Here is a 27,997-nt window from a genome sequence, read left to right as displayed (position 1 = left end):
ATTAAAGGCAGTGAGACAATATCACAGTGAGAGGTGAGTGAGATTCAAGAGGGTGAGTTCATTTGAAAAAAAGTGAGGGGTGTGCATCCTGGTACAATTTTGTATTTTGGACTTGAAAATGTTAAATTTGGTTTGTATACTTGCTAGAATGTTGTCTATGGCATGTTGCCATTGCTAAATCAAACAGCATAGCAATAAAACATCTTTCCATGCTGGAAAAGGAAGTAGGAGATTAATTTATAAGAAATAAATTGCATAAAAATATAAGAGAAATCCCAGGAGTCTCAACTGTGTAACACACTGGGGAGAGCTTGTTTTATATAGCTTTTAGCTTGAACTAAACAATGAGTGTACATAATGTGTTTGCTTAAGGAGGATCATATAATGCATTTTATTTAGTTTTCTCATGAATTCAAAAAAGCAGGTCTCTACTGCTACATATAACGTTTTAGGTTGTACTGCCACAGTTCTCATGTTTTATTCACAGTTTCTTGTTTGTTTAATTGTGGACTGTCTTTTGACAGAAATATCTCTGCTGTTATAGAAGATTGCACGTTACTTGTGCCTTCATAGTGTCAGGCTTTATAAGCTGCACACAATCTTTGCGAAGATTTCTTGTGTGGTTACACTGAAACATTTTCTATATATTAAGAGAAAAACAGGGGGAAAAAAAAAAAAAAAAAAAAAAGCCAAGGAAAGATGTATTATTATTCAGTTTGTTGTTGGAAATTTGGACCTGGGGTAGAATTTGTGTTATACTTTGGAATGGAAGAGTACACTCTTTCAAATCTGAGAAACATGGTAGAGTTAAAGGGCACAAACAGACATGTATACTAAGCAGTGACCTGAACTACAGTTTAAGGACTTCTCTCCTTTTAACATAGGCTGCATAAACCAAGAGCCATCTGTCATTTCAGCTCGGTGAAAGTTTCTTTCACCAATTTTTTTCCTTTTTTTTTTTCCTTTTTTTTTTTTTTTTCCCCCTATTTTGTATAAAGAGGCAGATTTAGTGAAATCAAAACATTTCAAGAATACGTTTTGCCAAATCTTTCTTTTAAGAATGTAAACATTCTTAAAATTCCCGGTGACTGACTTTGACACGTTTTTAAATGACATGCTGTCATTTGGGAGCTGGAATGATTTCTCATTTCAGCAAAACTTCTCATTTTATTTATTGTCATTAGAAGAAAAAAAGAAGCTTCAAACTCAAACCAAGATGCACCGATTTTCTGGACTCCAAGGGATTTCTCAGGTAAGGTGTTGTTTTTAATTTGCTAAATTGAAAAGGAAAAATCACAGACACACAGTTAGGATTTCCTATGTGAGAACAGCTAGTGAGCCAAAGGAATGATGTTTTCATCCTGCTTGACAACCAATTAACAGTTTTACTTCCCTTTCCTCCACATGGGTAGGCATGAAATGTAGGTGTCAGACCAGAGGAGTTACTTCAGAGTGCTCAGTGACATGACCATGGGCTAATTGACCTTGAAAGCAAGAACCTTTGACTAAATGGTGACATAGCTGTGGAAATCTTGAAACAATTGCATACAAGGATAGGCAGATACAGTAGTAACTACTTTTTCCAAGGAAAACTTTATTAACGTGTTAATTGACGACTGCAGACTGACAAAATGGGATCCTTTGTAGTTTTTCACCCTCCTGCTTTCAGTAACTACTACATCTCCCACTCTCTCCCCCTCCCTGAAAAAAAATAATTAAAAAGGGTTAAAAATATGTTAGGATACTGGGTCACGGATAAAATCCAGGCCCCTCCCCCCAACTTCGAAGGGGCCATTTGCAGTGGAATGAGTGTCATTTGGTGGTGGGATCAGGAAGCTATTTGGGCAAGAGGCACACATCAATGAGCCAAGCAGTGGGAGGTGGGGGGCAGGACCAGTGAGGGCTGGTGCAGAAGTCTTTCCACCTATTGGAGCATGCAGGTTATTTCAGTTGCTGGGATGCAGCAGACCACTGCTGGGCACTTGCTGCAGTCCTGGGAGGGAAGATTGCTTCTCTTTGGCTCTGTGCCCTTCTGTCCTGCAACCTCTGTCCACACTGAGCATGGGCACTAGCTCTGATGTTCAGTTTCCATAGCGGACAGGGGACTATCACTCTGAAACTAGGAGTAACCCAAAGTTCCTTTCTGTCAGGAAAATCTGACTTTCCCTCCTGATGTAACATATATGATTTTGAAATAAGCCACAGAGCTTGACTTTCTCACTCTGTATTTTCATGTGTAGAAAGAAAAATGCCTTTCCTTCTCACTGTGAAGCAGACCTTTACTTTCATAAAGGCAGAAAGATGTAGTCATGCCACATTCATTGCTGTGTAGAAAAAAGCTCACTTCATGCTTTTTCTCGTCTTCATGGTTGTCTTTGTGTGTAGTTTTTTGGGTGTAACTGATTAAATTTTTATTTCCTTGAATTCCTGCAGGCCTCATTTGGCTACAATACATACTTGCCTCACTTCAGTTCCTGTAGACAGTGATGTATTTGATCTGCTGGCCTGAGATATACATACATTTTTTTTCCACAAACCCTAATGTAAACACTGGAAGGAGTTTATAGCTGTGAATCAGCATCCAATGGCAGTGATGATTTAAGGCAATGAAGAAGTGACATAAAAAAAGCCCTCCACTCCGAGTCTGGGTCTTAAGGTGGTTCTCTATTCTCTTCTTTAAGCTGCAACCAGAAATACTGTAAAAAGAGCTTCTGGATTTCTTCTTCTATATTTTTTCTTCTCTTTTTCTTTTGTTTTCTCCTTTTCTATTTTTTTTTCTTCAGTTTTGATCAAGCACAAGGAAGTATTTTTTCTGCTGTGCTTTTTTTTTTTTTTTTTTTTTTCCTGCCAAGCAGACTTGGAGCTGAAACAGTCTTGCTGACAGGCTTTAATATGAGGAAGTTTTGCAACATAATTTACAGCTGGTGTAAAACTTGTCAGTAAATGTCAGAGGGTGACCACTGCGATAAACTAGTTAGGTATTGTTGGGCATACTATTTGAGTAAGATGCTTACCCCTCAAACAAACACTTCATTTGGCACAGAAATTTTTCAGGGAACCCACTCTAATTGTTAAAATCTACCACTTGATGAGTATCAACATTTTTTGTGAAAATTAAAAAATGTGGCAGCGAGACAATCCTAGGGAATTGCATTCTGTTTCCAGAGGCCTTTAAGTAAAAAATAGTGAATCTCTTATTTTAGCTTTCCAAATAAATTTGTCCAACATTCTAAAATTCTGAAATACTAAATAGAGCAACATGGAGTGATGATAACAATCTTTGTGTGTGTGTGTGTTTGTTTTTAGAAAACACTTGAAGAGTGAAACCTGCTTTTGTACATCTTGTTAGCGCATTTCACTGTACTTGGCACATTGGCAATAGAAGAAAAAATGTTTGTTTTAACAGGCAAGGCTGCTTAGTGAAGTGGCCTGAGCAGTGATCTGAGCATCCAGATACCTGTATCCCCAGCTATGCCACGGCTCTACTGAGTGACTCCAAGCAAACGTTTTTGCCTCCTTGCTACTTCCCTACCATATAGTGTCTCTTTTCCGGTCAGCTTGTGAACTCTGTGGAGCAAATATTTGGTCTAGATTTTAATCTGTACAGCACCTAGCACAGCTGACTCCTATATGCTTTGGGATCTGTGAGTGCTTCAGTCATATAAGCACTAACAACAGAAATAGTAATGCTGTGAATCAGCATAGCTTCACTGAAGCTCATTTACAGATAAAGCAAAGGGTCTGGCCTATGGTATTGTTTCATTGTGTTTATGAGAGGAGAATGAAGTCAAAGAGCAATGGAAATCTTTCCTTTTGTCTTCATTTTTGCGTCCTCCAGCTTTTTTCCTGGAAATGCCAATCTCTGTTAGGATGTACTGATAGAATGATATTATGTTTGCTGTGGCTCTCACAGTCTCCTTATAGTCATTGGAGTCAAAATAGATGAAAGCATTTTTATTTTTTTTTCACTATCTTAGACAGGAGAAGAATGGTGCAAAACCAGAGACATTGTAGAAGATAAAGCAGCAATTAACAGATTAAATAGAGAGTGTTTCAGTGTCTCTGTCATGGCCAACATGCTTGTATGAAGGTATCACTGAAACTCCAGTGGCTGCTTCTGGGGGTCAAAGACAACATAGCTCCCTGGTACCTACAGGGAACCTGCTACTAGTACAGAAAATATTAAAAAACAAAACAAAACAACTATGAGCCAATAGGTTAATATAATCAAATAATTAATAATAAATCAATTCAGGTAATCAAAATGGCAATTGCTGTGATAGCCCACAAATTCACTATTTTTTTATTTCCTTACCCTTTTCTAGAAGGGCATTGAGTCTTGTTTCACATACACTGTTTTACAAAAATTATACTATGTTGACTGAAGTTTAGTTACTTGTTCACATGGGTATGCAGGGAAGTCGAACTGGTCCCAGAACTGAACTGTGGATCTGATTATAAATGATCAGTCGTGCTTTCCAAATCTGCTTTGCTTTGTTGTTCTTTTGGAAAGTAAGAGCAGTACACGTCTTTGATACTCACTGCATGGTTAATGTTTGAGGATGAATATGCTCATCTTGGGTACTGTGACCTTGTAGTATCCCATATTAGAATGCTTCCTAAGACACTAACTTTGCTGGTGGGCAATTTTATACTTTTACAACACAGAATGATAGGCAAGTGTGAAAAATGGATGACACTTTGAGAAAATAAAACCTGTTCCCTATTCTGAACTAAATCCTCAGGGCTTGGAGGGATATGTCTTCAATTCAACCTGAGAAGTGCCAGACATCAGCTTGAGATTTTCTTGAGCTGCAGACGTAATGTAGAGGCCTAAATAAGCAATTAATGCTTCAAAAGTGTTGTCTCCAATGATTCCATTTGGATTTGCTGGGTCACTATTTTTAATTAACTGATAAGGATTTGGAAACTTAACTCTAGGCAATTATTCCAGCAAAACTTTGGATAATATCCTGCAACAGTATTAATTGTTCTGAATTAACGATCCACTATTCAGCACAAATCTGGAGGATGTGCAGTAAACAAGGTGTGAGACCACACATAGAACGAGTACCAAAACATAATATTAATAAAAAATGTCAGTGTTGTCATGTTCTTAAGGCTACATTAACAGAACTAAATTAAAATTGGAAAATTCCTGTTCTGCTATTCTACTGCTATTCCTGTTCTACTAAATTCTTACTGCTTTATTCTGCTGTTCTTTTTTTTTTTTTTTTTTTTTTTTAGTGTAGACTTTTAATAATAAAATGTACACTGGTTATTTGTTACACAAAATTATTAATTAAGTGTTAAATTACAAAGTATATTAGCAAAAACTTAAATGTAAAATGCTCTGCTCAAAGTAATTAGCTGTAGTTCTCCGTAACACATTAACCCTGCTTTTTATATGCTTGTAGTCTATTTCACTAATTCAAAGAATTCACAACACATCTCTCAGTTATTTCCAGGAATTTGAAAGAGCTCATTTGTTTACACTTATTTGCAACAGGAATCTTAACAAAATTCTTCAATATATACTAGAGACATTTTTCCTTTAAAACTAAACTTTAAGCACCTAAAAATAACAATCCTTATTTTTTATTATTATTATTTTTTATTTTATTTTTTAGCCAGCTACTTAGTGCATCAAATTATTGTTCAGGCCCTTTATTTGAGACACTGGGTAAAATCCAAATGGAATGAGCTTGGCTGGTGTGTTTTAACCTACATTTGTCAGCCTCACAAAGTCACCATGCAATTTAGCCCAGTTGGCAGCTCTAGTTAAGAGACATGCAGGACTGGCATAGCTTAGATGCTTCAAGCTGTGGAATACTGCAGCACTTTGACAGGATTGCGAGCACATGCTTTCACTGTGTTTCTGCTCTGCACATACTTCTAGCCACTGCTGTCACTCCTTTGCCTACAGAAGCATCAAAAGTAGTTCAGGTTTTTCCAGCTATAGAATAAAACTTTATTTTATCTTTTTATTTTAATTTATTTTATTTTATTTTGAAAAACAGTAAAATCCTTCTTTACAAGGATATGCTATAAAATTAATAACAGTGCACTTTGGAAAATGAAAAAAATATTCACCCCTTGGCCCCAAGTCTGTGCAAAGGTAACATATCTAAAATTTGTGATGTGACAAAGTACGGAAGGGTGCAGGCATCCCTCCAACCTGTGTGGCAGCCCCAAGGGGTCATCCCCAGGTACCAATTGAGTTACACCAAGGAAGGTGACATGATAAATGGGGTGGCTTAGTGCCCTGCCCATGTGGCGGGAAGGAAGGGAACCTTTCTGCATATCCTAAGAGCACTCTGAGCCCTTGGCTTGCTAATGGGGAAACTAAGTCTCCAGAGCCTTTGTGCATGTTGATACCAAGCCCAGCTCAGCTCCTGTCCTGGAGGGAGAAAGCAAGCAGAGATATAGGCCACCCACTCAGAGGAACCTATGGGGACCCATAGGTGAGGGGCATCCATTAGGTTTCCTGCAGTGGTGCTCCTAAAACATTCCTTTAAATCACTTCCTTTAAACCACTATCTCTTTAGTCTCAAAGCTTTCCTCACATGAGATGAGGACAAATAAGTGAAAACAACAAAAGATTTGTCTTATTCTAGGTCCTCCATGCTGGAGAAGCAAGGCCGGGACAGGCTGGGCCTTCCCTTCCTGCAACTCTGTTCAGACCAGAGCAACTCCTGCATGGCAGCTGTAGGCCCTGGTGGGATGCTTGTTGTTTGTAAGCACAGAAGTAAGCGTAGTAATTGATTGCTTTGGCTGCTCCCCAGAACAGGCCTGACATGGAGATAGAATATCTCAAGGATCCATCCTGTTACAAAACTGTAAAATAAATAAACAAAGCATGGTATTTTAGGCTCTGTAGCCATTGCATCACAGGAGCTGCCAGAATAAAGGTTGCACCTCATGCCAGTTGTGGAAGAAAGGGTTTAAGGGAACAAAACAAACTTTTACAAATTATGCCCAAAGCTACAATTGCATAAGCCCAGTGAGATATCAGAGGGATTTTAGAAATTCCCCCCTCGGTTACAAATCAACACATTTTGTTCATTTTTCCAGGCACCTGATCTCAAGATCCATTGGATGTTATGCATTTCACTGACAGCAATCTTTGATAAGCCTGATAAGTCCTATCACAATAAAATCTTAAAACAAAACAAAACAAACAAACAAAAACCTGTCAAGCTAGCAAGGCCAGGATGAACGTCACTTAAGAATGAAGTGATTAGGAGAGCAAGCACAGCTTTGTGAAGCAGCTAATAAAAATGTGCAGGGCTTGGGAAACAGCTTATTTGTGTTTAGGAGTTGGAAGAGAATAAAATCAAAATCCAACACTACTAGTAAATTCTATCTCATTACTCAAGGGAAAAAAAATTAGATCCTGTGCAACTACGTTTTCTCGGAAAAGAACCACAGATAAGTATTAGGTATTTTATGAGTTGTAAAATATTCAGATGAAAAAAAAAATAGGATGAAAACATTTGCCTTATTTGCCATTGAAGACTCATAAATAATATATATATTTTTTCTTTTCACCCAAACCCTACAGAATTTGTAGTGCTCTTAAAGAAATCTTACAAAATGTGCATGGTATATGCAGAGGCATTTTCACTGACAAAAAAAATATAATAAATATATATAAATAAATAAATAATATCAATTCTTCTTGTTTGTATTTAATAGACCCATTTTTTTCCCCTCCCTTCAGGAAAGATGCATGGTCATATACAAAATCGTGAGAATCTTAAAACCTTGAAAACTGAATAAAGATGAAAAGTTCTTTAATTTAGTATTAAATAGAATTACCTTACTGACAAGTGCTTTTTAAAGGTATCTGGTCTTGTGACAGTGATGTTAATGAGGTAAACCTCGTGGTTTATGTTAACCATGAGGTAATGAAGTAATGATGGTAATGAGGTAAAATTGCCTGATTTTAATGCCAAAATATTTGGATAGCCAGTTTATTCTGAAGAAGAAAAATAATACCGACTGCTGAATTTCTTTTAATAGCTACTAAGAACACACATGTTGAGCAGGTTTGGAATACTAATGGGAGACAAAAGAGGAAAAAGTAAAAAATACATTTAAAAAGAAATACAGTATTTATTTATTTGTTTCAGTTCAATGAGGGCACAACCCCTCTAAATTTTGAAAGAAGTACTTTCATTATTGTTTCACTTTTTATTCAATTCCATTAAAACAAACAATCAACAAGCAAACAAACAAACAAGAAAAAAAAAAAAAAAGATAAAAGAAAAAACAACCAACCAAGCAAACCACAAAACAAACAAACAAACAAACAAACAAAAAACATCACCTTGAAAATAACATTTCTGGTACATCAAATTAAATCTAGTCAGAAATCTTGCATTTTATGAAAAAATATATTTATCTCACACTTATACCTGCTTTTTTTTTTTTTTTAACTTTACTTTTTGTTGTTAGTGTTGTTGTTGTTTGTTTTTTGTTTTTCTCATGTAACACAGCCAAGGCAGCTTGGATAGATTTTCTTGCTTATTTTTCAGCTTCATTGAAAATGTCAGTGCAGGGTTTACTTAGTTAACATTTCCCTCTCTACACCAGCTACCTTTAAAAAGTGCTTGTTGGCAGAGTGCTTGAAAAAGCCAGATTAAGAAAAACTATATTTTACTGTTGAGATGGTCAGGTAGCTGTTATGTGCACATGCACATTTTTCCAAATCCTTGACTTTCATGCAATATTTCCTCATTCCTAGCTCCATACATTTTTGTCACAGTCAGGATAGTGCAGCAGTGCAGGGGGATGCCCAGAGAGAAAAGAGCTTTTAAGACAAATGTCAGTTCGCGGTGAGTGAGATGCAGTGAAACTGCCTTGTGGCATCTATGGCTCCTCACAACCCTACTTTCTGTCATTTGTTGACTGTGATTAGCCCATTTATTGAGTGTATGTACAAGCTTTCACATGTATCCTGTACAATTTTGTCATGAACGACCGATAACAAAAGTTACGTTCTAGAGGAACAAGAGCAGATTGAACATCCAGCATTGAGAAAATGGGTAATACACCCCACCAGAGGCCAGCAATGCAAGAGGAAATCATTTAGATGTAAGATACCTCAGCCTTTTAATATCCAGTAGTGAAGCAAATTTGAAATCTTAGGTGGCTGAATAGTGCAAACTGTACGAACTGAAGGAAGATAACTTGGTATATCTACCCAAAAAAAACCGACAAGCTTATTTTGTGCAACTGCTGTGCTCTATGCAAGGTCAATATTCTCAGTTCTGTGAAAGTGCTGAGAAATGATTTGTTAAATCTACTGACTTATGGACAGACATTGTTAACTGTACATTAGGAAGAGGCTCAAAAGTGAGTTATAGAAGTCCCATGAAGATAAAACCTGTAGTGTAATACATAGGAAGAAAGATGAATTTCACTGTTGTCATTATGTCAATCTCTGGAAATGTTAATCTCTGAGTAAAAGTAAATTGTTTAAATGGCAAACGTTTAGAAGAGAAAATATGAGAACTCAACAAATAAGACGTTATTAATCTCCTTGGTATAGTGGCAAGCTTTATAAATGGATCTAATAAGGTCTGAATATTTATTTTCTATTATTTAATGAATCAGATCCAAAGAAGAATGTACAGAGAATATACACAAAGCACGTGCAGTTAAGAGTTTATGGAAATGTACATCACATATCAACCAGTGAAACATTAATGGTTTCACTAAGGCTGTGACCATTAAATGTGTTATGTAATTGTTATTGTTATGAAGTGCAGCGATGTACCAAGAGTTCTGCCCCATTATACTGGTTTTCTGCAAAGAGGGGTAGTAGACTGTGGAACTCATTAGATTTAAACATATCTAAATAATTAAATATTGTTCTGTTCTGCTTTACTTTCCTTAAAAAGATACCTTCTGAAATTATCACTGAATTTACTGGACAGCTTCTGCTGGGAGTTGCACTCTTTGAGAAAATGAACACCAGGCAAGGATGTGGTAATATGGATGTGGTCAGAGTGACATTGACTAATTAATGTTACTGTATAAAGACAATGTAATACCACTGTCATTATAAATGTGTCAACTGATGCAGAGATGTTAACTGCAAGAAGTAATACATTGAGTCAGTAGTAGTACCAGAGATTGAAAAATTCATAAGGTCAAACTATTATCTAGCAAATACTCTGATAGAAGATTTCAAAACATACTTGAAATCATGATAAACATCCACTTTTCATGGCAGGCTCACAGTAGCTTGTCTATCCTGCTACTATTGATCTGGTCAGCAACATGATCACAACAAAACATGCAAACAGAAAATCCTATTTAGTGGGATACCTTGGCACCAAGGCAATCCTATTGCTCCCTCTTCTCTGCTAAAAGGTACGTATCATTTGTCTCTTGTGCCTTAAACAAAATCAAAACTGAAGTCAAACAGGAAAATAGAGGGTAGTGGCTTCTTATCACCATCCCACTTTCCTCAGTGTTTAAATACAAAGTCAATTATGTTTTATCCACATTGAGTACTCTTTGATATTTAAATTCCATGAATGAACCAGAGTCCTTTGTTCTACTATTGCAAACCTTAATGAAATAAGATGGTTTAGCTGGGTTTATTCAAAAGTGAATTTTGTGAACTTACCAAATGTGCTTCCTGATTATCATCATAAAAAACTCATCGTATTATTTTTGCTCTCTGACTGAAGATATCACATGGCTAGCCAGTATTTCAGGATATGATCACTGGGGCACAGATTCTCAGGTGATATACAAAGGCATAATAGTTGATTTGAATATGTTTTGAGTGACTGAGAGTCCTGCCATAGTATAAAATTGTATTTTGCACATTTTCCTTTATTGGTTGCATACCTGAGTCATACTTCCAAGGGAAGGAAACAATAGCATGTTACTTAGTTAATTAAGCAGCTGGAACAAATTTAAGCAGTGAAACATTCACTTTGGAAATGAGCTGCTCACAAACAGTACAGCAATGAAGAATTTTTTTTTGGCTGAGTCCCTTCAGTAAATCAGAAGGTCTTGATGCAAGTCAGGAACTACTTACTGGGGGAGGTCCTATGACCTCTTTTGAACAGGATGCATGACCAAAAACAGTCCCTTGTGCCCTCCAAGTCTATTCTGCTATAGTCTGTGAATTAATGATAATAGTGAATAATATCTGTAAAAGCATTCATGCAATAAAGTGAAAGCAGTAAGGAGGAACTTCTGCAATGCTTAGCTGTTTACACAAGGGTACTGTACAGCAGTAGGCATGTCAGCCCTCTACGAGTTTTGCTGAAATTAATGGGAGTGGGAAACATTTCCACCTTTTCGAAGAGTGCAGTTAAAGTAAGTGATCTGTTACCATTGTGACACTTCCAGGGGAGGCTATAGTTTCAGCTGTGATAATAGTGATGTAACCTGGAAAGGAAATAAATTTGTAAAACCAATTCACAGCCACAATATTGCAGCTGGAGCTGAGACCAAAGGTATAGCTTGACCTTAACACTGTCAACATTACAGGTAATATAATTACCTGTAGCATTCTGTCGGTTCCAGCATTGAGATGTCTCTCTTTTTTGTTTGTTTCTGGCAGCAGACTGAACTATTGCTACTTCTGGGTTTTTATTTATTTATTTATTTATTCATTCATTCATTCATTCATTTATTTATTTATTTATTTATTTATTTATTATTATATAAAAAAAGAACATTAGAGTATTAGGTATGTTATTTCAGTTTTTATGGATCTCACTCTTACTGAAATGTTGCAAAATAGTCTTGATAGTATCAATAATGATGAATCTGGTCTCAGATCAGGATTGAAATTCTTTTTCTGTTGCTTTTCAGTCTTACTTGAATGGTAGCTGGTTGTCCAGCCCACCCAACCCTTTCTAACAAGAAAACAATCTTGCTGAGTTTGCTGCATTGCTTCAGGAGGGTAAATTTTGTGGGTCAAATTAATTTGTATTGGTTCAGACACATCCATTTGGCAGTACCCAAAGGCAAAAGAATAAACCAAGCCAGCAGGGATGTCTAAAAGCCCATACAGGGGCCTTTAACCACTTATTAATTTATTCTAACTACACATAAACCTGACTTTAAGTCAGGTTCTAAAATCTACAATTTGAAAATAATCTGCTTCTCATCCAAGCTGGCATTTAATCTCATTAGCAAATAGTGAAGGAAGTTAGAAACTGGTAAAACATAAGCTTATAGCTCATACTATTTACTTATTTTGTTTTGTTAAGAAAGCAGTATCAGTTCCCGATTTCCACATCATATCCATATCATGCATATCATTGTTTTCATTATGGGAAACATGTATATCATACTTTCGTTATGCCCCATCCCTGGAGGTGTTCAAGGCCAGGTTCGATGAAGCTTTGAGGAACCTGATTTAGTGGAAGGTGTCCCTGCCCATTGCAGGGGGGTTGTAACTAGATGTTCTTTAAGGTTGCTTCCAACAAAAATAATTCTATGATTCTATTATTCTATGAAAACGTAAATTTTCAGGGACTGCAACGTGCAGTTCAGTTCAGCTCCCTAAAAATGGGAACTGGAGTTTCTATGAAAAAGTGAAAGAAAGTCAGAAAAAAAATATAAATGCTGCTTTGTGTCATGAAGGCCATATCCTGGTGCTGCTGAAACTGGTGGATCCCTTTGCAAGGGCATTACTGGGAGAAGTCTAGGATGCTCCTAGCTTTATGCTCACATTGAATCAAAGCATTTGAGGTTCAAGAGGAAAACATTTGCACAGTACAAAGAGGCCCAGCCTTCCTTCTCTGCTGTGGGAAGGAAGATCACTGGGGAGATAGCAGAGAGGATGAAGTAGTTTGTGGGGAGAGATGTGGATTCAGTGCATACCTCAGCAACCTCTTTCAGCAGGAAGTAAAAGCTATCCAGATAAGGTGTTGATGATCTCACTGACACAGCCCTGGGCTGCAGTTATTGCAGCTCAGGCTACGTGTGGACTTGAAGAGGACTTAAAAAAAAAAAAAAGGAAAAAGAAAAAAAAGTTAAAAAAAATGGGTGGGGGTGGGGGAAGGGAAACACCAAACATGAAAATCAATCCTTCTTGCACCATTCCTGCCATGACTTGAATCCAGAGTTCACTGTTTAACCATAAAATGTTAATAGGATCCAAAGCAGTCGTCTCAACAACTTCAGGAATTCAGCAGCTTCATAGCTTTAACTGTTTAGGAAGGGATCAGTTGTGGTAAAGCCATGTAGGTATCTCACACCAACTGGGTCCACACAGAAAAAAAGTTTAAATGGTTTGTTTTGACAATTGTGCTTTGATTTTTATATATATATTTTTTATATATCCCTTGTAAAGCAGTATTGCACTGACTTCACAAACAATGTTTAAATCTTTCAGTTCCTATTGGAATTATGGGCCTAATGAAGAAGAAAGAAAAAGGAAAGCTGAATTTCATCAGCTTTATAACATGATACAGAAGGAATAAAATCACAAATAGGGCTTTAGAAGGATGAAAAAATATTCCCAGAGCTGGGGTGGAAGCATGTAAGTAAAAAGGTACAAAGTGCCACAATGACTGAAAGACAGATGAATCCCACACAGGCATATTAGACAGTGTTGAGTGATGATAAAAAGATCAAGTTCACGTCCTTTCTACTTCTGTAAGAAAAGAACTTAACATGTTGAGTCTGACCAGAAGCCTCAAAAAGTGCAGTAAGTCATGGGATAGTGTGAGTCATTTGGAGAATGATCTTCAAGTGCTTCTCCCTCATCTCTGCCCTTGATAAAAACAATTAGTCAACATACAGTGAGTTTATGGAGGAGATCCACAACATAGAAGATGCTATGAGGAATTAACAAAATAAAGACAAAATACTTTGTTTTGAAAGGAGATAAACCCATTAGTATCACAGCCCTCATAAACGTCAGCTGTGAAAATAATTTCAACACAGGAAAGAGGATGTGTTTTGGGGGATCACTACTATTATTATTTTCTGGCATTATAATATCTTAAAATAATTATGAGTCTTGACTCTATATTGTGCTGGGCATAGTCAGAAAGTAAGAGGCAGTGGGCTCATCTATACTACTATTTGAGTTCAGAGAAATGAACTCTTTTCGTCCCCAGCTATTGCACTTTGGCTCTCACCATGGAATTGCCTTGGGGTTCATAAAATAAATTCCTATTAGATGAAATGAAATGAAATCAAAAGAAGTGCTTCCCTAATGTACTTTTACAGGTAATGAATGGGTCTATGGGGTCAGATCAGAACTCACCTGAAGTAAAACCCAGCAAGCACTTCTAGCTTGGATGTTGGATCCTCCACAACTGTTTTGCTTTGGAGAGCTTTTCCTTCTAGACCACGTCACTTGCTATTGTAAGACTGAGTGGAATCTCACTGAGGGTGGTGCATGGTTGTTTACAACTAAGTATAGATGCTTAACATATATATTTGACCTAGAAACCTGTAGCAATTAGAAGGAAATAAATACTTTAAAGGCATGATTTATCAGTTTGAAAGATCACAGAATCACAGAATTTTCTAGGTTGGAAGAGACCTCAAGGTCATCGAGTCCAACCTCCAACCTAACGCTAACAGCCCTCCACTAAACCATATCCCTAAGCTCTACATCTAAGCGTCTTTTGAAGACTTCCAGGGATGGTGACTCCACCACTTCCCTGGGCAGCCTGTTCCAATGCCTCACAACCCTTTCTGTAAAGAAGTTCTTCCTAACATCTAACCTAAAACTCCCCTGGCTCAACTTAAGCCCATTCCCCCTCGTCCTGTCACCAGGCACGTGGGAGAACAGGCCAACCCCCACCTCGCTACAGCCTCCTTTAAGGTATCTGTAAAGAGCAATAAGGTCACCCCTGAGCCTCCTCTTCTCCAGGCTGAACAAGCCCAGCTCCCTCAGCCGCTCCTCGTAGGACTTGTTCTCCAGGCCCCTCACCAGCTTCGTCGCCCTTCTCTGCACCCGCTCAAGCACCTCGATGTCCTTCTTGTAGCGAGGGGCCCAAAACTGAACACAGTACTCGAGGTGCGGCCTCACCAGAGCTGAGTACAGGGGGACGATCACCTCCCTAGCCCTGCTGGTCAGATGAATCTTATTCCCAGCGATGTTATTTTTTTCTCCGCAATGAAAACGAAAAGTGTCTAGGTAATTATGTTCTGTGTAGATGTTCACTCAGTGAATGGATTGAAATAGTTAGTAGGGAACAGCTAGTTTAAATTTATGCTATTGGCAAAGAATAGTAAACAGAATCAGAAAGGAATGACCTGACTTTTCTGAGGCTGCCTCTACTGACAAGTAGACTAGACCAGGATTAGACCTCCTATCTTTCAACTGCTAGTCAAATGTGCACTAAGTATACACAGTAATTCAGTAGAATTATTTAGCTTGTTGATATAACATGGTAATTCAACTTTTTGTTATATAAAAAGCTTTTTTGTCAAATTATGGGTCACAGTAACCTTGAAAAAATCTCTTTATTGTCTTTCCATTTAGACGAATGCCTCCATTTTCCCATTATTATAACATTTTGCAAATGTTTGTGTAAATTTCCTCTTTTGCATTCTTTATTTCAATAATTGTTTTATGAACTTACATTATACACTGAATTGCACTGATTGTACTTGATCTATAATATTATTTTTCAGTTTTCAAACAGTATTTAGTGAGGTCTTTAATAAATAAAGGAGATCTAGTGTCTTTCTTTTAAGTGTAAATATCAGACTGAACTAGGAAAATAAAATTAAACCTACAGTTGCTGAAATGTTTTATGCTAAGTTAATTCAAAAAGGACCTATAAATTTAATGATCTGCTTTCTGTTTCTATGTGTCAGAGATGCTGTTAAAAACAATATCAAAACATTCTGTCATCTGTCATATTGAGCATAATTTTTACTAATTTTCCAAATTATCTGGAAACAATAACAGAAACACTTTTAGGTGTAGATAAATGTTTGGTTTTCATTTGTAATAAGTCAGTGAGCGAGGACTTATTTGTATCATATTAGTCATATTTTTATTTTAAACTGAAAGGTCTGCAAAAGGTAGCAAGAATCTTCACACTCGTTTTAATTGATAATCTGAAGAGTTGATTTAGGCATAAATAAAAATAGAACAAAACTGGAATTTTCTTCAATTCCTCCTTGGCCACATAAATTAATTTTATAGAAGTGACTTGCAATTTACAGTGTGGCAGTAGGTGCAGTACTTAAGTAACACTGAAAAGAACAAGTCTTTATGCAGTCAAGAACTGGGTTTAAAACCCAGCACGAGGTGATCTGGATTCCTAAAATCTGATCTGTGTAGTTTAAAGCACAGTTCCAGTTTTGGTAGTTCCATTTCAGCAACATGTACCCCAAAACCTGCATAACCTTTCTTTTGCACCACAGAGGCAGAACAGCATTTTAAGATGTCTAGCTTTTTTTTTTTTTTTTTTTTTTTCTTTTTTTTTTTTCTTTTTTTTTTTCTGGAAGAGAATACCAATGAAGAAATGAGGCATAGTTGGAAGGACGGACTGCAGTTCAGATGCTGAGCTGAAGAAAGTTGGGAAAAAACACAGCACATGGCTACAAGAAGATTGTAATCATATCTGGCTTTTCTCACTTCGCAACTTCAATAGACATTTCATGCCAGGGATGCCAGTGCCTCCAGATGTCCTTTTACTCCTGATCATCTTTGTCTTTCTTACCCTTCCAGAGTTTGCTAGTCTAATTTAGACAGCACAGTGAAATCACAGTCCCAAACACAGACTCTTGCTTTTTCTGGTTATCCCACTGAAAAGAAATTGGAGACCTACTTTTTCTGTGTTCTCAAGCCACCTGATGAACTTTGCAAGATCTGTTTTAATTTTAGAGCTTGTTACTTGACCCTGAGTCTTAAAAAGCTTTTTTAATGGTTTGAAATTTGAAGTCCTTGAGAAAAGGACCTGTGTTCACTGATACATCTCTAAACAAATGTCTCTTCAGAGATCCAGTTTTTCTTCTAAACTGGAACTAATGTTTGCATGTCAGCTGAAGAAACAAGTCCAACATGACATGTTCGCCACTACAGCAGTAACCTTATGGGCAGCATAGTTCATGTGGACTTTGCAAAGGTGTATTCCACTGCAAAGAGGATACAAATTCTTCATGCTAGGACCACAAAACTTAAATCTTTATCAATACAGCTCCTTACAGTAGACAGCCTGCAGAAAAACAATTGATGTAAACCAATACTTATGGCCGATTCCAAGTCTATTCAAAACATTTATTGTGAAAAAGCCATCAAGAGTATTTGTTCTGAAAAATCCATCTCCAAAGAGGTGTAGAAGGAAAATATGCTCAAAGTGCAACATATGTAGAAATATGAAGTGTCAAATGCAATCCAGACAGTGAAAGCAGAACTATAAATGGATTGACAAAAGGGAGATGTGAGCAGCATGGAGAAGCCATACAAAGAAAGTGAAAAAAAAAAAAAAAAGGCAAAAGATCTTTCTTCCCCTTTACCAGAGCGAGGTGGTGTCCCCCCAGCCAGAAATCTTCTGTCTGTATCCTCTGTTTATTCAGTATTATGTGGAAATATAAAATAAAATAAAATAAAATAAAATAAAATAAAATAAATAAAATAAAATAAAATAAAATAAAATAAAATAAAATAAAATAAAATAAAAAGGTTTTATTTGCTCTCCAGTTGTGACTGCTTCATTCTACAGCTTCCTACCTGTGTCAGACTTGTGTAGGAGTGCTCTCAGTCTCAGACAGGAGTCTTTTCTTCTTGACTTTTTTTCACCACTGCAGATGCATATTAGTATAAAAAGCAATCTTTTCACCTGTGCCATAACAGAGTCAATTCTGCAAGCTTTTTAAGTACTTCAGTCTGTTAGAACATTAACTTCAAAGAGAGTCCTTTGACTCGGATTTAGAGATGCACTTCAGAAGATTACTAAATTTGTTCAAAACACTCGTTCTGAATGAACAGAAATGATTTGGACTGGAAGAAGTGGGCCTTAGCCTGAAGTGCTGACATTTTACTTTAACACACAGCCTACCTTCAGGGCTGTGGTTTGATGTTTAACTGTCACCTACCGCGTGCTTTACTACATGCATTTCTGAAGGTCTTGAGGACTTGTACACTGTTTTCTTTCAAAGGTATCTTTGAATTCTAGGGCTACGTGCAGTGTCCCACAAGAGCATCAGAGACAGAGAAAGGAGAAAAGCATTTTATAACTTTAATACTAACAACTAACCTTTGCTCTAGACTATAAATAAATTTACTTTGCGTTGTGTGGCCCTCATCCTCATGAGATGTCCAAGAATGTCACAGATGTCAATATGTAGTGAGTAATATTAAACTGAATATTTAGGGGATTATTTTACTGTTGTTGTCTATAGAAGCTATATTTTTTGAAGATTTAATTGCTTTATCAAATACTTATATTCAGTATATTCAGTAGAAGAATAAACTATGTAAACTTCTGAACTGCTTGGCAAAATGCTCTGGACACAAAATACATTTGCTGTAGGCATCAAAAAAAAATATTTATTTCAATACTGTAGTTAAATATAGCAAAATATAATGTCTGTGAGCCAAATTTCCTTAAATAAGTAATAGTGTTTCCTCACAAATTTTTAGAAATTTGTTTAATAACTTGATGGAACGTAAGGCATCTTTCTTTCATTAGAGTTTCTTTTCTATTGAATTAAGTTTACTTAATTTCTTCTAAGCAAGATGCCCTGCAATTGAATTTGGATTGAAACAGAAATTTAGATTTTGGCTAATAGAGAGCACTTTCCCAGTTAATTTAACATTTTTATGGGACATATTGTCAAATATGGTAAAAAAAATAAAAAAAAATCCAAATGACCTCAAAATTTTTATGTATATATACATATATATATAATATTCCCCAGTACTTCTCCTCTCCTCTCCTCTCCTCTCCTCTCCTCTCCTCTCCTCTCCTCTCCTCTCCTCTCCTCTCCTCTCCTCTCCTCTCCTCTCCTCTCCTCTCCTCTCCTCTCCTCTCCTCTCCTCTCCTCTCCTCTCCTCTCCTCTCCTCTCCTCTCCTCTCCTCTCCTCTCCTCTCCTCTCCTCTCCTCTCCTCTCCTCTCCTCTCCTCTCCTCTCCTCTCCTCTCCTCTCCTCTCCTCTCCTCTCCTCTCCTCTCCTCTCCTCTCCTCTCCCACTCCATATAATTCCCACTGAGAACTACTGAATTGAATTCCCACTGAGCCTTCTCAGTGAGAATACAGTTTGAGAACATCTCACTGAGAGGATCTGCCTTTTGTTTTGATGACCCTGGGCACAGCCCAGCCACCCTCTCAGAGGCCTTCTACTGGTAGGGAAGCATTCCCTATTTGAGGGGCCTCTGTTTCTCAGTCTGAATAAAAAATCTGGCACAGCTGTAAACTTTTGTCAACACAGATCTTTGTGCTGTTTCCAGGAACCTAAAATACCCAGGACTGGCACTAGCGTATCTCATGTGTTGTGTCAGCCAGTTTTGACTGTCAAGGGATTGCAAAACAGACACAAAAATTAAACCTGAAACTGCTTCAGTAGGCAACTTGGATAGAAATTCCTCTGTTGTTCCCTTTTTCATTTCTTAGCTTTGAACAGTTGTTCCAGTTAATGGCAAGCTCCCTCCAGCCCCAGCTTCCCCACCAGATATCTAAAATCATGATTTTTTTTTTTTTTTTTTTTCCCCCTTAAAACAAAATAGCCTTTATGCTTGTAAAGCTCTGTGTTCAGTGTGCTAAACACAAGAACACAAGACTGAATACTATAGTTTCTTCTTGTATTTGACAACATGAATTTTCATCTTTTATCAGTTTATTTCTGAAACTTATTTCTTATATGGCATTTCCCTAGCTTTTCCCTATCTTTTTATGCTTCTTGAACTTTTTTTTTTTTTTTCTTTCCTGATGAGAATAAAGGGAGGGTGATGGTTTCTGAAACAACTTTTCAGAATTCACTCTCCCCTATCATTCCTATCTCCCCTATCACAATCCCCTATCCCACTATCCCCTTTCCTATGTAGCAAAAAAATTGTCACCCAGTACTTGCATCTAGTCTTGTCCCTTGGTAAACCCTTGCATTGAACCACAGACAGGGGAGGGAAGGGAAGGGAAGGGAAGGGAAGGGAAAATGAAATATTCTAGAACAACAGTTGACTACAAACAAAACAATTTATTGTGTTTAGTTTTCAGGTAACCATGTATTATTTCTAACAGAGGGAGATGTCTGAATATATCAAAAGATGAAGATGCAGGTTTAATAGAAAATTTTTAGATTCTTGTGAATTAAAATATGCCTTCCGATATCCTTGCATTCTCTTTGATTAAAAGTGAAAGTCTGAATTAAAAAAATAAATACATATTTGCTGAGAAAATGGCTGCTACTGAAGCTTGCAAATGAAAATAGTTTAAAAACATTAGATTCTCTGGTGTTCAAACTGGACTTAAATAAGATTTTAACAGCAGTTCATCCACTAATTATCCTATTTCTGAGAGAATATCAACCTTCAACAGTCAGCCTTCCTCTGTGAATGATGATCATGCAACTTATTCAGAAGTCATCTGAGTTAAATTAATATCTTGTAAGCAGAGAGCTTGAGTCTCTTGGGGTCTCATCAGAATGATGGCACTTCTGATTTATAACCATGTAACAGTGTTATTTATAGAAGTAAGCACCTCACACCAAAATAAAAATATTATTCCTTACTTCCTCTGCCTGTCAGCTGTTCTCCTCTGGAATATGTGTATGGCTTCTCTCCTTCCTGGAGCCTTAAAATGTTTTATTTTCTCTGTACATAAATTCAGAATTATTAAATGTAATGAATCACCAAAGAGGATAGCAATTAGCATGTGATAGATAAAAATGGTGTTGAATTCTCCATAAATATGAAAGAGAGCTGATTTTTTTTTTTTTTATTTGTCTTTAAATACAAGTTTATGATGGTAGCAAAGGAATGTCTGCTTTTTAAAGGCTGACTAATGCAAAAATCTCCTTTTATAGACAGCAGTTATATTAGGTCAAAAAGTCATGGTCAAGAACAGAAGAAATTCCTAGAGCAGCCATCTGCTTGGGTTCTGTGCTGGCCTCAAATTTTGTTGAGCTTTTATTCTCCTTACCTCCACCTTTTCACCTTTATATCCAAAAAGCTTGCTGCCTGGTACATCTTTCTTTCTATCCATACAGACAGCTGTTCATGGCGCTTCTGAATGTTTCAGGGCATGATTTTAAATATCTGGAAGTCTGGTGTCTTGTAGCTGTTAGGTTTAGAAGAAGAAAGTCCTGTGGCAAGGCTATCAAACTTATTTTTGTAATCGAATGCACATTCTGTTTCTTCCTCTGCTAGCTATCTAGTGGGAAACTGAGACAAGAGGAGACTCATTCAACAAGTGTTAAAGCTTATATTTAATCAGAAGATGCTGAACATTTACAGAAGAGGTAATAAACAGAAAAGACGCTGGATTTGGAGAAAAGCAGCTGTTAAAAAACACTTCTTCAGAGATCTGAAATGCTGGGACTAAGTTTGAGAGAAACTGTCGGGAGAAGAGCTCTGAAGAGCCTTTCGTCAAAGGGCAGGAATGTAAGCTTTTGGCCCCTAATATTGAAAGACTTGGTGTCATTAGAAAGTTACGATCTCAAACATATTGGATAAATAATCTCTCCAATTTGAGCAGACGTTTCCTAGATTCATGAAACCAGAAGCAAGGCCAGTCCTCAATTAGAATTTGAAGAAATTGATTTTAATGTAAATGTTTGCTGTGTTTGTATCACCTTCAGGAATGGCACAAGTCTAATGGGAATGCAAGATATCAGCCTTTCTCAGACTTTAAAGGAACTCCTTTGAGGTTTAAAGTTTTTACCTTCATTCCCTAAATATTTCTTTCATTTCCATTTTGTTTTATTGGCTTGTAATTCCCACTGTAAACACATTTGCATTTGCCATAATTCTGCAAAAGAAAACAATCCAGAGAGCTATTCATCTGGTGGTGGCATGATTTGCCATAGCTCAACTGGAAACCAGCAGTTGAAAATCTATTCTGTAAAAGTCTTTTTCTTCCTGGAAAGGAATGGAAAACAGTGCAAATCTCTCACATACCTCTTGACCATCGGGGTTCGGAAAGGTTTCGTACTGGTGTATTCCAGGTATATCTAAACTTCAAGTGCTATTCTGAACTAAGTTAAGCATTTGATATCTTTCAGCCAGTCATGATTCTCTCTAATGTCCTCAGATTTCAAATGGAAATTAGATGCTTTTATCCAAGCCATTGGTAACATTTTTTGTCACCATGATGATAAACCTGGCTAAATGGTGACTCATATGAGTGAAGATGACATATATTTTTTCCATAATGGTAATATAATGTTTGTCTTTGAGTACAGTGAAGCAGCCACTAAACTGCACCAAAATATCCTAGTTACATTGTCAAAAAAAAAAAAGATAAAAAAAAAAATCCAGACATTCAAGTACAGGGTGAATAAAAGAGCAGTATAAATAAAGGAAGAAATAAGAAGCAATTGCCAGGCCCTCAATCCTAATGTGTGCTGTCTCCACAAAGTCCCATATGTGGCCTCAGAAATTATTTCTTCTATTTTAGTTTGTTTTTAAAATGCAAGCCATATAGAGAGGAGTTTTTCAGCACTCAAATTAATGTATAGAATACTGCAGTGGTAAAAGAAACTATTCTAGCAATGCATATGTAAATTTATTTCTGCCTTTGAACTCTGTTTATACATCACTGTGGAACTCAGCTGCTAGTATTTAGTAGCAATACAGCCTTGCTTACAGCATTTTAGTGCCAAGGGGAAAAAAGGGGATTTCCTTTTCTTAGCAAGGGATTTCAGTGAGAGAGGAAGAAAAAAGGACTGCTCTTGTTGAACTTTCCCCACACATAACTTTTTTCATTGGCTGTGAAATGTCCACATCTGCAGCTAGAAACACAAGTGATAGATTTCTGTGATCCAAGGTGATACTATTATAAGGGAAATATCAGTAATTCCGTGATTCAACATGCACTTTCCTTGTAAAGGAAAGCCAACATAAAAAATACTTCTCCATCTGAGATCAATAAAAATGTCCTAATTTTCAAAGAAATATTCTCATGGACCTGTCAAGAAGAGTACTACAAAACTGCATGCTGAAATGTCATTGCCTTTTGGAGAACAACAAATTTTTCTAACACCCAGATCAATGTAGTGTAGAGTCTTAATCAATTCAGACTGAATTTTTTGAAGTTCTTACACAAAAGCCAGCTGGTGGAAGTGTGTTGTAAAAAGAGCTATCTGAATTATTCATTGAGAATAATCTGTGTTACGAATTTGCCCTCCCACTGCTCCACCTCCTTTGCAGAATTTGTCTGCAATGCAGTCCTCATCTCTGTGAGTGTTTGGAAAATGGTTTATATTGATGCATTTTTATATGGCTCCAAGAGTTGCTGGATCTCTTAAAAACTATTATTTAAGTTAATTATATTTTATGACTTGCAGTGTGTGAATACAACACTGTCTAGTAAATCATTTTATGGTATTGCAGGACACTGATAGGATGACTGAAACTTTTTTTAACCTAGGAAGTTAAGAATAACAGAGATACACTATTTGGTTGTCTTTGTGAAATGAACTGATGTATGATTGCATTTTCTGGTCTGCACTTGTCTCTTGCAGACAATAAACTGAGGTGGCTAAGTACATACACATACATACCCTAAGCTCTTTCCATAAGTGAGGGTGAACCACAGAGGCTGGGACAGGTCTTCTGCGAAATTATTGTCCTTCAGAAGTGCTTGTCCCTTACAGACTGGGTGTGTAAAGGGACTATGAACATCATGTTGAAGAGTTAAGTCAGGTTCTAGATGAGATTCTCTGTTTTGAAATAATTCATAAGTAATATGAATATGAATTGACAGGAGACAATTCAATCCAGTTTACATTGGAAGACTCCTCTCTGAGTTTACCTTTGTGGTCAGTGAAGAAAAATAAGTCCTTCTAGGATGCAAACAATTTCATCCTGAGTAGACTTATACCACACCTTATGGTATAAGATGACTTATACCATAAAAGTCTTATTTCTCATAGGTTCTTGTGATAGGAGCTTAAATAACCAGCTCATATCTGTGTCTCTATACCAAGAGTATGTACATTCAATTAAATTAATCTCACTCACTCAGGTTAGGACTGGTAGATACTAGTGGCACTAACCTTTTTACTGCTGTTGGAAAAAACATTATCTGTTCTGCTGATAACAGGATGAAATGAGTTTTCAGTGTCATTGGTGCTTATGAAGTGTGCTGAAGTATTCAGTTTCTCCTAATTCCTTTCCAGTGTTATCACCGAAAAAAAAAAAAAAAAAAAAAAAAAAAAAAAAAAAAAAAAAAAAAAAAAGAAGGAATATGACATCATATACTTACCTTGCAGGTGGATTACATCAAGAACCCACTTATATCTTTCTTATTAAGACTAAGCCTACAAAAAAGTTGTCTTTGGTTGTCTAAGAAAACACAGGCTAAGCAGATACTTCATAGCGTATTTGGTATAAACTTCATGTTGATAAATTTACTTGAGAAATCCAGGAAACTTTTTGAAATGACTTTCCAAGAGATTATCAGTGATAAAAAAGACTGAGTTTGATAGGTTTATGAGTCAGATTGCATATATTGGGCCTATTTTAACAGGAGAGGGAGATTTTGATGGCTATTCTAATCCTGTGTTGCTGCTAGCTAAAACTATTGTTAACTCTAAGAATTATTGAATGTCAGAAGTTTGAGTGGATTAAACTTCTTCTATAACCATTTGCCAGTTGATATACACCTTCACCAGTAAGCTAGCTAAATAAAACTATCTAACTGCCTGTCATGCAAAGGAGACACTGTCCTATGAACACATATCTAAATCCCTTACATGTAGTGAAGCATGCAATTTAATATAAGTGTTCATTCCAGTTTATCAGAAATTCACATCTTTCTTTGCCGTATCACCATCTACTAATGCATTATTTTTCATTAGGTGTGTATTCAAAGAAGCATGAAAATGCTTACCAGTCTAAAATGCATCTTAGAAGCTATATGTGTATTGTAAAAGATTATTTCACATTTACAGAGACGCCTGATAAAAACTATTGATTATATGAAGAATAAACAAAATACAAACATTTTAAATGTCATTAGTTAGGAGGAAAAACAAAAAAAAGGCTTAGTTAATACATACTGTTTCCAGGGAAAATATTCTTCATTGTTTACAGTTGGTACCAAATTAGTCTTTCCATTCCCCTATCTAGTATATGTGCTAGTGGCAGACAAAAAAAGTAGAAAAGATTAATGCTTTGTTATTTTTATATTCCTTCTTTTATCCTGCAGTGGTCATGAATATGACCTTCCATCTTCTTTTACCAAGTGCAACTCGAAGACTAGAAGTCACTAGCCTGAGATAATTAAAACCTGGAATCACTCTTGCACAAATGATCAGGTAAGAAGCTGGGGTGGTGAGCACAGATTTTTCCAGCTTGTGTTACATTGATCCTCTGTCATCAGGCTTAATTAATAGGGTTAAACAGTTCTTCAGGAAAGAATAGTGTTGGTATTTTCCATGTGAAGCAGTCACGATGAGGATTGTGTCCTCTGATACACATGATATTTTACTCACAGTGAAGAATATGTGCTACCCTTGGCTATGCCCTTTGTTTAAACTTGTCCCTTGACTTCCTTGAAATAAATAGAGCATATGAAAACACACTGGGGGTATCTTGCTAAACTCTGTGGCCAGTACAGACCTGCCAAAACTTAACCTCAAACTGGGGGGTTTCTGGCTATTGGGACAATATTGTTACTAGGGTTGAGAGGGTGTAAAAAGCACGAAATGTTCCTGCCCACAAATATGCTGGAAAAGATACAAAATAAGTAAGTTTCCTAATATCCTGATCTCCTTCTCACTGACTTTTACTAATGCTTAACAGCTTCATTGTCCCCTCAGTGTTTACTGACATCAAAGATAAATTAGTGTGTTATGAGTAAAATGCACAAGAATTAAAAACAGTTGAATTTCATCTCTACTTGATGTTAGTACAGAGTTGAATGACATTCAACTTATAGTTTGACCAGCTATTCTTCAAAAGTTTGAACTGTGCTTTTGACGGGAGTTTCCTAAAAAGCACTATCTAGTCCATTTATCCCTTGTTAGCTTTTAGATAGAGAAATAAAGAAAAGAAAATTTTAATTAGAAATTGAGTTGTTTTCAGAATTAAAGCATTTGTTTTCAGAAGGAAAGCATTCAGGTATCATTATTGGAGGTTGGATTGAGATTTGGGGAACACTTTGACCAAAGAATGCAGCAGAAATGTGCCCTCAGCTTGCATAGGGGCTTGCTGCAGAACAGGGACTGAGGTGGAGGTTTTGCTTTCTTTTTAGTCATCTGAGATTGTACTCCACCTCATCTGAAAGAGGAGGAGTGAGAGAGCGGTTGTGGAGTTTAGCTGCCCAGCACGGTAAAACCACCACAGTGATCTGCTTTAATTAATGACAGTATTTTTAATAGCGTCATACAAAACCCTTCCCAGTTGAAAAGACAATCATGGAGAATTTTGCTGCTGCAACAGTCTGAGGTATCCCTGTAACAGCCTGGTGTCTTTAGCCCTTCTTGTCAATGCTTCCTTGTCTCTACCAGTGAAATCAGAAGACTTATGTATTAATCTGTGCTGAAGTCTGAGCTGATAGGTATAAGGGAATGACTTTCACATATCTGCTTTATAAAGTAGAGTCCTTTCATTTTCTGAGTACGTATTTTCAGTAGCTGATCTGACAGCGTTAACCACAGTTATTTTCATTTTCGCTTTAGAGACATGGAAATGTGTGCATAAATACTGCTCCAGTGCACTGAATACACATTTATAAAGTATCACAGAGAGCAGATGATTCAACAGTCTTGGAAAAGGGAAAAAGTTGCAGATGAAGTTATGAGAGAAACTTCTGTAGAACAAGGAAACTGGCAGAAATAAAAACAGTAACACTGTCTTCTTTATCAAGGAACATTGCTTCTGTATTCTCTCAATCTCAGACAGTAAAGCTGAGTGAAGCAACCAACCATAGTGCATTGTTATATATTCTTCCTTGTTTTATTGTGATGGAAAGGTAAGCATGAGATCAGAACACTCCAAATACTGAGTATGCGCTGTGTTGTATAGCATGCAACCTCTACAGCTTTGGGTTCTGGAAAGCTCTCTGAAGTACTGAGGTGTACTTAGGGTCCTCTATTCTGAAAGCTGTTATTCAGCTGAGGCTCTCTGCAGAGAACTTCAGGTCACATAACGTTTTATACCTTCTCCACTGAACATGTATAATCTACATGTTTTGTACAGTATGGCCAAGAAAAAGTGTCCTAAAATCATAAAAAATAAAAATAAAATCCACAAGATTGAAGTAATTTATGAGATTCAATTTGGAAACACTCATGCATTTGTTTTTGAGGCATTATTTCAACTTGAAAGAGGTTCTCAAGCTAAGCTTTGAGACTTCGAGAACTTTTTTTTTTTTTTTTTTTTTTTTTTTCCAGAAGACATTTAAAGAAGACATTTTCAAGAAAATGCTACATGTAAAGGGATGTGTGACAAAGTTTGAACTGGCAACAATGTGGTGAGAACAAGATATTGCTGAAGATATGTGACCTCAATAGAAGGCTTATTAGATCTTCAAATAAACAGTCTATCTGCATTCTGCTTCCAAATGTCTCCAGATGCAAAAGAGCCAATTTCTTTTTTTTTTTTTTTTTTTTTTTTTCCAGGATATATTATGTAGTGTCTGCTATGTAAGTATTAACCTTTGTTAATTCCTTTCATTACATTTCTGTGGTGGCTGCTTTCTTCCTAATGTTTTCTTTCTTGCTGAATTTAAAAAATATGTTTGATTTTACACTTCTGCTCCACCCCCAACCTCTTGCATAAGCTAATTCTCTCTTTCTTCTGTTGCTCTTTTTGCTGAATATTTCATAGCTTTGTATTTCTAATTCTTTCATACTTTTAAAAATAACATAAAAATAA

General features: G+C 36.6%; 1 long non-coding RNA gene across 1 annotated transcript; it reads left to right on the top strand.

Moving 5' to 3' along the window:
- Window positions 1–1,164: 1,164 nt before the first annotated feature.
- Window positions 1,165–27,636, top strand: LOC311434901. Its single transcript, XR_014691815.1, has 3 exons — window positions 1,165–1,252; window positions 25,326–25,434; window positions 27,514–27,636. It is a non-coding gene; the product is annotated as an uncharacterized lncRNA (long non-coding RNA).
- The last annotated feature ends 361 nt before the right edge of the window (window positions 27,637–27,997 follow it).

The sequence above is a fragment of the Aythya ferina genome (assembly GCF_964211825.1).
Source record: "Aythya ferina genome assembly, chromosome: 3".
Classification (NCBI taxonomy): domain Eukaryota; kingdom Metazoa; phylum Chordata; class Aves; order Anseriformes; family Anatidae; genus Aythya; species Aythya ferina.
Note: the sequence above shows the minus strand (reverse complement) of the source record. Positions and strands in the feature narration are given on the sequence as shown.